This window comes from Hippopotamus amphibius, chromosome 1 (assembly GCF_030028045.1).
Source record: "Hippopotamus amphibius kiboko isolate mHipAmp2 chromosome 1, mHipAmp2.hap2, whole genome shotgun sequence".
NCBI lineage: Eukaryota > Metazoa > Chordata > Mammalia > Artiodactyla > Hippopotamidae > Hippopotamus > Hippopotamus amphibius.
In genome coordinates this window covers 13,966,538-13,979,192 of record NC_080186.1, presented here as the reverse complement: position 1 = coordinate 13,979,192, position 12,655 = coordinate 13,966,538, and positions in this window count along the sequence as shown.

Here is a 12,655-nt window from a genome sequence, read left to right as displayed (position 1 = left end):
AGCAAAGAGTAGCCCCTGCTCACCGCAACTGGAGAAAGCCTGTGAACAGCAATGAAGATCTAATGCAGCCAATAAATAAATAAATAAAATAAATTAGAAAAAAAAATTTAAGGATGTTCTCACTGCTCGGCTGGTGAGTAAGTGCCTCCTTAAAATTTACACCCCATGTGCCTCACTTGCTCAGTCTAGTCCCAGGATAATTTTTTTTTCACAGGAGAGCAGTGACCCCCACCTGCTGAGATCTGCTATGTGCCAGATGCCTGGTGGCAAGCGCTTAACATGTATCTGCCTCTCACCAGTGATGCCCAGCAATAGCCCCATTGGACAGATGAGGAGACTGAGGCCCAGGGGGAAAAAGGACCTCACACAGCTGGAGAAGGGAGGCATTGGGATTTAGCTCCTGCCTGGCCTCATTCCAAATGTGGGGAGTCTGACCCTGACATGGTGGGGACCCTGGTGGCTGCAGGGGGCATGGAGTGAAGGCACTGAGATCCTTTGAGGATGCCTAGGAGCAATATTGTCTCAGGGCATCAGCTTGGTTGGTTGGCCAAGCATTATTTGGCCACCGGTTCACGAACCCTGCTCCCCCGCCCCCCATCACATCCCAGTGACAGGGGAGGGCCTGGGATGACACCACCTGTTTTATGCATGTGGAAACTAGGACTGTGGGTGGGCCTGCTGGAGTCACATGGCCAGGCCATGACAGAAGGGCCCTCACGCATGTGGCCTGGAATCCTCCCTTCCCCTGGCCTCCCCTGCACCCCTTCGCAAGGACTTCTGCCACTCAGAGGGGCTGGAGCCCAAGCCGGGCCATTTCCTCTCCCACCCCAGCTGGGCTCCTCACCTCCGGGTCCAAAACTCAGGGCTCGGATGTCGATAAGCCTCTCAAGACACTTTGAGTCTCTATCAGCAGAAGGGAGTGACTTGCCAGAACCCTTGTCTTTCAAGGTTCAGAGAGAAATAAAAATAGATGGGGGACAGGGAAAGTTATCATCTCCTTCCTGTTGTCATTCCAGCAGCTGAGCTCCCAATCTGTCATGTTGTCACCAGGCTCCAGAGGGCTGCTGGCTGTTGGGGCACCTGTCCGGAGCCACGTGCAGGTTGTGGAAATTATAGAAGGGGCCGGCTCCTGCCTTCACTGGAGGTGGACTTGGGAGAGGAGCACAGGAGGGAGGATCCTACTGGCGGGCATGGAGAAAACACTCAGCACTGGCCATTGACGCTTCTGTTGGCAGCTTCCCACCTGCTTGTCAAAAGTCACTCAGAGGCCCCAGAGCTTGCCTGTTCTCACTCACTCACTCTCTCACTCACCCACTGTCAGGAGCTCAATCAACTCATCTGTTAGGTAGGGATATCTGGTCTGCCCTTTCCACCTGAATGTAAGCTTTACCAAGATAATAGGGTTGTTGAGGATGTAAAATACGTAAGTGAGATGATACATATATGTCCCTTGCAACCATGTCTGAACGCTCCAGGAAGGTTTTTTCCAAACCCTCTCAGCCCCGTTCTTCCCAGACAATCATGCTAATGCACTGAGGCCTGTCTTTATTGGGTATGCATTCTTGCAAAAAGTGCATTGCTGTTTCCTGAGCACGTAAGTTTTCAATTTCAGTAAATGTTTTATTGAGGAATAATATACCCATGGAAAGATGCACAGATCCTATACCTGTGGCTTGAGAACTTTCCCAGAAGTGGACTCACTCATATAACCAGCCCTGGATCAGGAAACAGAGAATGACCAGCAGCCCAGCAGCCCAGCAGCCCTGCTGTGCTCCCTTCCAGAATGTGCATGTAGTGCTGATTTCCTAGGGACGGTTGAGTTTGAGGTCTCATTCTGTCTCTTACCTGGGTCTCCCGGCACTGTGAGCATCCGTATTGCTGTTCTGACTACACCCCCCAGCTGTGGAGTCTTCTGCTGTGTGTGCCTGCCACCTCCTCACTCCTTCTCCCCCTGTTTCAACTCCTGAATGGTCCAGGACTGTGCTGACACCAGGGCCTTTGCACTTGCTGTTCCCCTAGACTTCCCATGGTTCACTCTTGTTCTCAGATAACCTCCTCTCCCTCGCCTCCCAACCTATCCTTGTATCACATTGCTGTGTTGCTTTCCTTAATAGCACTATTAAGTGCTGAAATTATCTTGACGAGCAACCTTCCTCCCTGTTAATTGCTCCCTTCACCTGAATGCTTTAGGAGGGCAGGCTCTGTGGCTTCTGTCCTGACCACTGCATCCTCAAGGCCCTGGACAGGGCTTGGCCCATCATAGCGGCTCCGTAAATATTTGCTAAGTGAGAGAACCACGCATAGCAAGCTGCCCCCTCAGCACGTCCATGCTGTCGCTAACCCATCTCTCTGTGTGTCTCTTTCTTCATCCAGCTTACAAGCTCCCCAGGGTCTGGGCCAGGGCTGTCTTCAGTCCCTGCTCAGTTTGTCCCCAGATCAGTGGACCTGCCTCACAGGTGCTTTGCTAACCTTATTTTGAACCAGACACGCTGGAGAGAAATGCATTTTAAAACCACGTGCGATTTAAAGAGAAGTTAATCTGTATGTCTGCAATTCATTAACACGTAGATCGTCAAATCAGGGTTTGCTCACAGCTGTTTGACATTCGAAGGGCCTTCTGAGTATCTTTAATAAGTGCCTTGAAATATTATTTTTTCTCCTAATCTCAGGGCTGGGCTTTGAGCCTGCCATTCTTTGAGTGGAAACGTGACACAGGAGATCGGGGGATGGCAGGACCCGGTCCTGCAAGAGTGTTGCTGGCCTTTGCGGAGGTTGGCACGGAGTCATCCACACTCCCCTGCCCTTTTCTGCTCACCAGGGAGGGCTCTGGTCCAAGTCGGCCAGAGCCAGGTGTTCAAAACATCCCCTTGTCTCTGCAGTGGGCTCTCTGGGCCCATCACTCTTCTCTGGGAATTGCACTCTGATGCCCATCCGGCCCCGCTCCAGGGGTCTGCATGGGACTTGGGTTCAACCAATTAAAGCACGACCTTCCTCGACTGCTGTAACCAGCCTCAGGATGTCTCCAAGGCCCAATCCCAGGAAATGAGATGGGAGGAGACTCAAGCTGTGGCTGTGGAGAGAGAGGAAGCTCTCTCTCCTGTTGCTACTTCAGACCCTGAGCTGCAGTCCTGGAGCATCTTCTTATCACATGGAGGCAGAGAATGGCCCAAACATAGAAAAGCGAGCTGAGAGGTAAGAGGCTGGTGGCGGCCATGAAGGCCTGGACTTGGCCACGACTGATTAACCCTGTTATGGGTTGGATTGTCCCCCCAAGTTCATGCACTGAAATCCTAGAACCTCAGAGTGTGACCTTATCTGGAAAGAGGGTTGTTGCAGATGTAACTAGCTGAGGTCATACTGGTGTAGTGTGAACCCTTAATCAACCCAGTGGGACTGGTGTCCTTATAAAAGGGGGACATTTGGACACAGAGATGCGCACAGAGGGAAGATGTTGTGAAGACACAGGAAGACGTCAGCCATCTACAAGCCAAGGAGGAAGGTCTGGAACAGATCTTCCCTCAGTGCCCTCAGAAGGAACCAGCCCCTGCTGACACCTTGATCTGAGACTTTCAGCCTCCAGAGCTGTGAGCAAATAGATTTCTGTTGTTTAAGCGCCTAGTCTGTGGTACTGTGCTATAGCAGCCCAAGCAAACTAATACAACTCCCCCCACCCTGCGCCCTGCCCTTGCACTTTTTAGTTATGGGGACCATTGTATCTTTCTTCTTTCTTTTTTTCCTTAAGCCAATTTGTGTGGGCTTTCCTTGTTTATAAGGGTTAAAGACTTACTTGAACATCACTGTTCTGCTAGAAACCTTTTTGGACCATATTTCAAGTATCTGTTGCTGTTTGATAAACCACTCCAGACTTAGAGGCATAAAACAAAAACACTTGTTTAATTTGCTCACAAGATGCAATTTAGGCAGGACGTGGTGGGGGATGGCTTGTCTCTGTCCAACAAGACATCCATGGGTAGCTCAAGTGGGGCAGAAGAACACACGTTCAAGATGAACCACTCACCTGGCTGGCAGGTGGATGCTGGCTATTGGTGGGAGCTCAGCCAGGGATATGATTGTTCTCATATGAGCTTCTCCACAGGCTGCTTGAGCTTCCTCCTAGCGTGGTGGCCGGGTTCCAAGAGCTAGTGTCCCGAGAGAGCACATGCCTGACCTTTTCTTGACCCACTCAGGAGTCACACAGCATCATTCCCACCACACTCTTTTAGTCAAGGCTGTCACAGGGTCCACTCAGAATCAAGTTGGGGTGCACAGACCCCACTGCTCTATGGGAGGAGGGTCAGTGTCACGTGGCCGGAAGAGGACTGGGAGATATGATTGCAACCGTGTCTGGAAAATGCCACTTGCCACAGGCCACATACTGTGTGATCCCATTTATGTGAAAGTCAAGAAAAGGCAGAACTGAGATGGTGACAGAAGTGAGAATAGTGTTACGTCTTGGGGAAGGTAATTTTGACTGGAAAGGGACAGACAGGATGCTTCCAGGGTGCTGGAAATGAGTTGTACCTGGATAGTGGTGGAAATTACACAGATGCAGATATGTGAGAAGTTCATTGAGCTGTTCACTTAAGTTCCACACCCACCCTTAGCCATTTTACAACTCAATTAAAATTTTTTAGAAGAAAAGAACATGACAGAACTTCCCTGGTGGTCCAGTGATTAAGACTCTGTGCTCCCAATGCAGGGGGCCCGGGACCGATCCCTGGGCAGGGAACTAGATCCTGCTTGAATGCTGCAACTAAGTCCTGGTGCAGCCAAACAAAAATAAAGAAAGAAAGAAAGAAGTAAATAAAGAAGAAAATAAATATTTTTAAAAAAGAACATGACAAAGAAAATTTAGCCTCAGTAACACAGAGGGAAAATGTCCTCGGCTGGCCCCCAGTTGCCCAAGCAGCTGGGCTGGCACGTGAGGCACATGCAGGCCCAGCCCCCTGTCCTCTCTGGTTCAAGGTCTTGCTCTCCTTGCCCTGAACGTTGCAGATTCACACATGTCTCCAGCTGTGTGGAGGGAAGATGGTGGAAGCGTGTTCCGGGAGGAGGGAACAGCAAGGGTAAAGCCCCTGAGGGCAGAGGGGGTGGTGGGCCAGCTCGAGGGTGGGAGCGAGGGGAGGGGAGGCAGAAGACAGACACAAGTGGGGCTCAGGAAAAGGCTCCAAGGAGGGAAGTGACACCACCAGGCTTCCCTTTTTGAAAGCTCAGAATCCTGGAGCTGCCACTCTGGCTGCGTGGCCTTGGGCAAGTCTTTGTTTTCTCATCTGTGAAATGGGTCCCCAGAGTCCTGGCCCTGCAGGGTTGCTGAGAAGAGCCAAGTGAAACTCCTGGCCCCAGACATCTGGCACTCACTCCATCAGGGTCACTCAGCTTCCCTCCCAACCCTCCGGGGGCCCCCGAGTCCTGGCAGGCAAGGCCTCCTGTGTCTGGGACATCCTCTCCATTCTCCCTGAGCCACCAGCCCCTTCTGGACCACACTTGCTTCCCCTGTCAGACCTCTGGAGCCTGTTGGGTGGAAGATGGATGGAACTCTTAATCTGCACAGTCTAAAGGTTAATTCAAAGGGCAGCCATGGCTGGAGATAGTGCCCTCCACCTGGCTCCAGCTCACAGACCAAAGGGATTGGGGGTGAGTCGCCAGCCAGAGGGTCTCATCCACATAGCCAAGTAGCTAAGTAGCCATCTCTCAGGTAGGCTTTTTGGCCCCCTTCCCACCCCTAGCCTGGTCTCCTGTGACTCCATTCCTGTCCTGTCTGTGTCACAGCTCACTGCATGGCCTTGGGCAAGTTCCTCCCATCTTTGAGCCTCTATGTTCCCATCTGTGTATTGGGACTGTGGGACCAAGTCATCCTTGGAGTCCTTTTGGCTTAGATGCTCCAGGGCTGCATCTCTCCACTAAGGCTCTTGGTTTTCCCAACTCCCACCCCAGTACCTTGCTCTGCTGTGCCTCTGGGTTCCTGTATCCACCGTGTTCCCCACCTGGGATGCTCTCCCCTGCCAACCCATGTGTCCTCCATCCTGTGGCTCCCTGGTGCCTGTGGTCTTAGTGTACATGAAAATCATCTGCACATTTTTGTGGGTTGCTCTGGGAGGATCTGGAATGCTTGTCTCTTTCTGCTTCTCCCATCGGAACCAGGGGATTCCCGAGGGCAGAGCTGTGTCTCCACCATCAGGCTGATGGGTCCACTAAGGCAAGGACCAAATCTTCTCCCTTTGAAAAGATTTGTCTTCATGATCCATTGGACCTCAGAAGCCTGGCTCAACCTAGCCTGCAGCATGTTGTTTGCCTCATCCAGCAGTTTTTAAAAAATTGTTGAATTAGTTACCAGCACTTAAAATCAGGCAATGCACATAAAAATTTAGATTTTCATCTCTTAAAAAACATGAGCTGGCTGCACCAAGCTTGCATTTCCGCCAGCAATGATTGTCTGATGGGAGCTGCCCTGTGGGGGAGAGGGAACTAATCAGTTCCGCCCAGACCTCACCTGGCCCCACTCACTCCCGTGACCTGGCCAGTCTTGGAGGTGTGTGGGCACGTAGGCCTAGCTTTGTGGCCTGAGGAACTTTCTGGTTGCAGTAGCTGTCAGCCCCACCGTGGTTGTGGGGGAAGAGCAAGTCCAGAGAGGGGTGTCGGAACCTAAGCTTCTCTCGTGTCTCTGCCTCATTAGGATGGAAACAGGCTGGATCAATGCTTTTAAAATCAGCTACATACTGACTGTTTCTTGCATCAGGAACAGTCTGTACCCACATAGAACTCTTCTCTAATCAAAAGCTTGCCTTTGGGAAAATCACATGGAGAAGGGATGGAGGGAGAGGCGTCTTCATTCAGTAATTATTTATAGGGGGCTTACTGTGTGCCAGGCTTTGAGCTGGGTACTGTGGATACAGCAGTGAAAAAAGCCCAGTTATCATCTAATATGACTTACAGTCGTGTCAACTCTGTTTCTCAGATTAGGTAGAAAAGGTCCAGAGAGGGCAAACGGGGTACTCAAGATCACACAGCAGAGGTTGGAAAAAAACCTACACTGCTTCCCAGGCCTCCTGCTTTGTCCGTCTTGCAGCCACATCGGTCCCTCCCAGGCCCGCCCCCGCCCCCCCCCCCACCCCCGCCAGTAAAACCCCAAGCATACAGGCCGCCTCCCTCTCCTCTTCATCTCCTCTCCAAGTTCTGTTGCTCTATCCTTGCTTTTAACTGATGGCCAGAAGTTGGGACACACACAGGTGGGGTTGGGGGTCTGCTCAGGGCAGAGGTCCGTCTCTGGCTGTCTCCACGCTGCCTACATAGGGATGGTTCCAGGATGGGTTATGGAAGCTAGCAGCATCTCGCACCCTGTCACCTCAACTGGGACGTTCTACAGCAAGGCCACAGCTCAACTGGCTGATGGCTCTTTTAAAAGGGATAGGTTTGGAGCAGGGCCCTGAGCTGTCAGCACCGACCTGCCCTTTCTGCAGATGCAGGCTGGGTGCCACTCTAGCTGCCTGGCTTGGTTTTTTGACTGTGGTCACAGATCTGTGTTTTGAAAAGGAAAAGCTGAGAATCCATTCTACACCTGGCTGCTCTGTAGATGTTCAAGAAATAGCCAGCTTCCTGCACACATCCTGTGCCCTGCGGTCCAGAGACTGGTCCCTGAAGAACCAGCTGCCTGGACTGGGTTTGAGCCTCCAGACACTTTGCAAATTATCAGCAGTGAAACACAATCAACTCTCCCAAGAGCTTTTGGTGGCCTTCAGACTCCAGGGTATATTGAAACCAGCCAGCCAGATTTTGGTCAACAGCTGCTGAGTTTGAAGCAGGCTGGCCGTAATTGGCTCAGAAACAGTGGCTTGCCTAAATAAAATAATAAATGATGACAGCCACCATTTCTTGAGGATCTGCTATGTGCCAGGCACTTTTTGCATCGGAACCTTGTAAGCTGGGCATAAACATCCCCATTTTCCCAAGGATGAAGCGGAGGCCCAGAGAGGTCAACTCACCTGTTCAAGGTCACACAGCTGGCCAGTGGAGAGCCCAGATTTGATCCCAGGTCTCTCTATGCCCCCCCCCCCCCACCCCAGCTTTCCTCTCCAGTGGTTGCTCAAGGGGCCAGGCTAAAGCTCTGCATACCAGGCTAACCTGCCGCTGCCCCTCCCCCCACTGCTTCCTTCCCTGGGTCCCTGCACAGCCCCAAATATTCCCAACACCAGTGAGGGCCTCAAGCTATACCAGGCTCAGGGCAAACCAGTCAGAGGACAGCAAGATTGTGTCCGATCAAGAGACAGTCTTGATCTGCTTCAGTCTTTGATCTACTTCAAAAGAGATGGGTGAATGCCTTTTCCTTCACAGACTTGATCCAAAAGCCCCAAGGCATAGCCCTGGAGGAAATGTCCCTGTTCAGAAGGTCCTTTTAGTCAAAGAAAGAAAGGATTAAAAATTAACAACAATTACCCGATAACTGACGTGGACAGCATCTACTCTATGTCAAGGATGTTACATCTGTTATTGGTGTGACAGTGGGTGAGCCCATAGCCTCTGGAGCCAGACTACTTGGGTTCAAATCCTGATTTTACTACTTGCCAGCTGTGTGTCTTGGGCACATCACTTGACCTCCTAGAGCCTCAGTTTCCTTCTCTGTAAAGTGGGCAGAATAACAGTACCTACTTCACAGGGTCACTGTAGAAAGAAATGAGATAATATGTAAAGTTTATGATACTGAGCCTGGCATGTAGCCAGTGCCCTAAAAATGGCAGATGTCATCTTTAGTTATTTAAAAAAAACCTTCATGAGAACCCCAGGGGGCAGGTGTTATTATCCTCATTTTACTCATGAGGAAACTGAGATTAAGAGAGATTTGGTAACTTGCCCAAAGCCATACAGGTAGTAAGTCATAGAGCTGGAGTTTGAATCTGTATGTGTTCCTTATCAGCAGCTGCTGAGGCAAGAATCCTGAGAGCTGATCTCCGTCAAGGGAAGACTTGCCATCTCTCTCCATTGCCAAACCACCCAGAGGCAGCTTTCTTTGGCTGGCAGGGTTTTGTTTTGTTTTCCTTCCGTTTTAGTTGATTTTTAACACCTTTAGACTAAATGTACAAAAGAGACCCCGAGGCCCAGAGGGGCAGTGGAGCTGCCCAGGGACACCGGCCACACTGAGACCCAGGGCTCCTTCCAGTGTCCACGCTGTCTCCTTCCCGTGGAAATACTCCCTCCGGCCCTTCCCCCGAGGGAGTTTGCTGAAAGGAGAAGGGTGAGCAGGGAACTGATGATGGATTCTCTCGGGGATGAGTGCTGGTCACCGCTCTGTTGATTGATGGTCGAGGGAGGTCATCTTGCAGCCAGACTCGGCATGGCGCCAGAGCTGGGACATCTGTCAGCTGGCGCCACATCACTCTTTAACCGGGAGGCATGGGGGAAGGGACGGTGATCAGAATAGGTGCTGCTTCCCTCATGGGAGTGTCTGTTTCTGCAGGCAAAGTCCTCTGGAGACCCTCTGGAGTTCTCTGGAGTGGGGGCCTCAGATGCCCAGGGCTGATCGAAGTGGGGGTGTGCTGGTGGTTGTGGAACAGACCCGAGGGTCCTTTTGGAGGTCTCACCTGGGTTTAGCTTTGGGCTCTCCCCTCCTGCGGTCCCCTCAGCATCTCTGGAAGGGAATCTTCAGTGCCCTTGCATTTCCAGCAGGGAAACAGAGGCTCAGAGAGGGCAAGCCATTTGCCTGGAGTCACACAGCTTGTAAGTGGTAGAGTTGTTCCTGGACCCCAGGTCTCCTCTCTGACTCTCAGTCTGAGGTGCTTTCTAATGATCACACACACATACATATATACATATATATTTCTGTAACCATATGAAATTGCCTTTTTTTGACCCAAAGAGTTGAATAATAGCAATTTCATAAGATTCAGCCAAATATAAATTATAAATATATATAAATATATATGTTTATGTTTGTTTATCTATCAAATAAACACTGTTTACCTTGCACATAAAATCTCTCATATATGTGTGTGTATATGCATGCATATATATATTTATATGTATACATATATATTATATATGTATTGTATATATGTTTTATATATATATGTAAAATCTATCTGACATATGCAACTAGCCAACTCATCATATACCATGTATAATGAGTGATGTGCTAGTAAATCAACTCTCTGAGAAAAAGTAAGACCTCATTTGCAGTGTGTATTTCTATGGTGTAAACACTCCCACTGAGGCTGATTTCAAGTAACCCACATGTTATCACTGAACAGAGTTAGGGAGAAATGTGTAAAATTGGCTCCTTCTAGCTGGTATGAACTGGCTCTACACTACCACTGCTTTTATCCACCTACCTGAAACATATAATCTGTGTATCTTGAAAATATCCCGAGCTACACAATATATAAATAAATGCATGTAGAAGAATATATAATCTATCCCCCCTCTCTGCCGGATTGCTGATAGTTTAGCATAACATCTAGCTCCCTTTTCGAAATCTACCCACTTGTCCATCCATCTATCTGTCTGTTCTGTCTGTTTGTTGACTCAAACCCAGGTCAGTCCTGTCCAGTGCTTTTCACTGCTGTGTTGCACCCTTTCTTCTTTGAGTGGGGTGGGAGTGGGGGTGGGCGTTGGGCTGGTGGGATGGCTGGGCACAGTGCCTGCCTTCTCTCCTCGGGGCCATTTGCACGGTTCCTCTCTGGGTGGGGGTGCCTTGTTGACTTTACAGCCGTAGGTTCAGAGCCCCTGGTTCTGGGTGAGGTCTTCCTGATCAGATACCATGCGGTGCTGGCCGACAGAAGTTGATTTTAGCCTTTCTGGTCTGTCCTGGTTGTGCTATCGGAGCTGACAAACAATCAGTACAGGTGGGCTGGTGTCTGCTGTCTTCCTTCCTGCTTCCTACAACTTCTCAAGTCGCCTGGTCACTGATCACTGGGTCTCAGGGTCTGAGCGGCCAACCTCCTGCCTTGGGAGACAGCCCTGCGGGTGAGTCATCTCTGATCTCAGAGCTGGGCCTCAGTTTGCTCATCTGTATAACAGAATGTTGCTCTCGGACAATTAGAAACAGGTAACAATTTTTGTCCAAGTCTTGAATTTTCCCGGAAACATTCATGCACATTTTGCCTTGTGCTCCTGTCATCAACTCATGTTTGTTTTGGTACAAAAAATAATGTGTTGGGGAACTTATCAGTTAAATTACTTAGCATCTTTCTCCCAAATCATCAAGCAAAACGGGAGCTCCGGGAAACAGTGTCATTTTTTAATCCCCTGGCTTCATCAGATGAGGCAGGGGTTGATAGTTTCACATGGGCTCAGGAAGCAGATGGCCTGGATTTGAATCCTGACCTGTCACTTAACCACTGGCTCTCCTGGGACAAGATATTTCTCAGCTCTGAGCCTCAGTTTCCTCATCGGTAAAATGGGAGACTAACCTCTCTTATGGGGCTGTAGCAGGGATGAAATGAGTTGAGTTTCATTGTGCTAAAATAATGCCTGGTCCAGAGTCAACTTTCAGCAGCTGTTAGCTGGCATGGCATCATCCCAGCACCCAGCTGTGCATCCGCACCTTGATTTGAAAATCTGGAAACAGTTTGTAAACTGTTCCCCCATGCTACGATTCTAGGATACATTCAGGCTGCGTGATGCCCACATCTGCTCAAGGACAAAGTCCCCCAGTCACCTAATCCAGGCTCATAGCTTTTTGATGTCTAAGGAATTCTTGAGTTTTTCATAGCACAGGGACGTGTCTCCAGCTACTCTGGCATGCTTTCTGTTCCTTGAAAATGCCAAGCGAGAGCTGGTTCTTGGGATTTTGCCCCTGCTGTGCCCTCTCCCTGGAATGCTTCTCTGGATTGGTCTGGTGTTTGGCCCTTTCGTGATTGGGCTCAGCGCAAATATTCTGCCTTCATAGGGTCTTTCCCTGATCACCTTGCCCCACGGCCCCTCAGTCTCTCTGTCATTCTATTTTCTTCACTGCATTTATCACCTGCTGGAGCTATTTGATGTATGTAATTATTAGCATCTTGCCAGTTTCCCCATCAGCTCCATGAGGGCAGAAGTCTGTTGTCTTGTTTGCTGCAGGACATGTACCTGGCATGAATAAGTGAAAGGATGCATGAGGTATGACTCAACAATGTGAAAAATGTGTGGAGTAAAGACAGGAAGAAAAGGTCACCCAAACCGACTTCTTTGTTGTCTATTTTTTGGATGCTGGGAGGAGCGTGTCTTAATTTCATAATTAGCAAAAAAAAAAAAAAAAAAAAAAGAAAGAAAAAGGGCAAACCTTATGAAGACACAGCTTGGCTGCAAGTCTGTCCAAGATCACTCTGGGTTTGGCTGAGGCTCATTTTATTTCTGTTCCTGTGGTTCTCCTTGGAATTTAAAAATAAACTGTGATCACCCCCCTTAGGAGAAACTTCTGGAGAAGTCAGCAACCAGCTGCTACCTGAGACAGATCAGCAGATGTGTATAACCCAGTGGACTGTGTGCAGGGCTGGAGACAAGCGTAGTGCCCTGTGGGAACATACAACCCAACCTGGAGAATCAGGAAAGGCTTCCTGGAGGAGGTGACATCTGAGCTGGGTCTTAGTGGGTGAGTAGGAGTATGCCAGATTGGGGGAGGTAGCAGCTGAGGAAGGAGATGTTGTCCAAGCTATATAAAGAAGCAGGACATGCAATGCCATTCCAA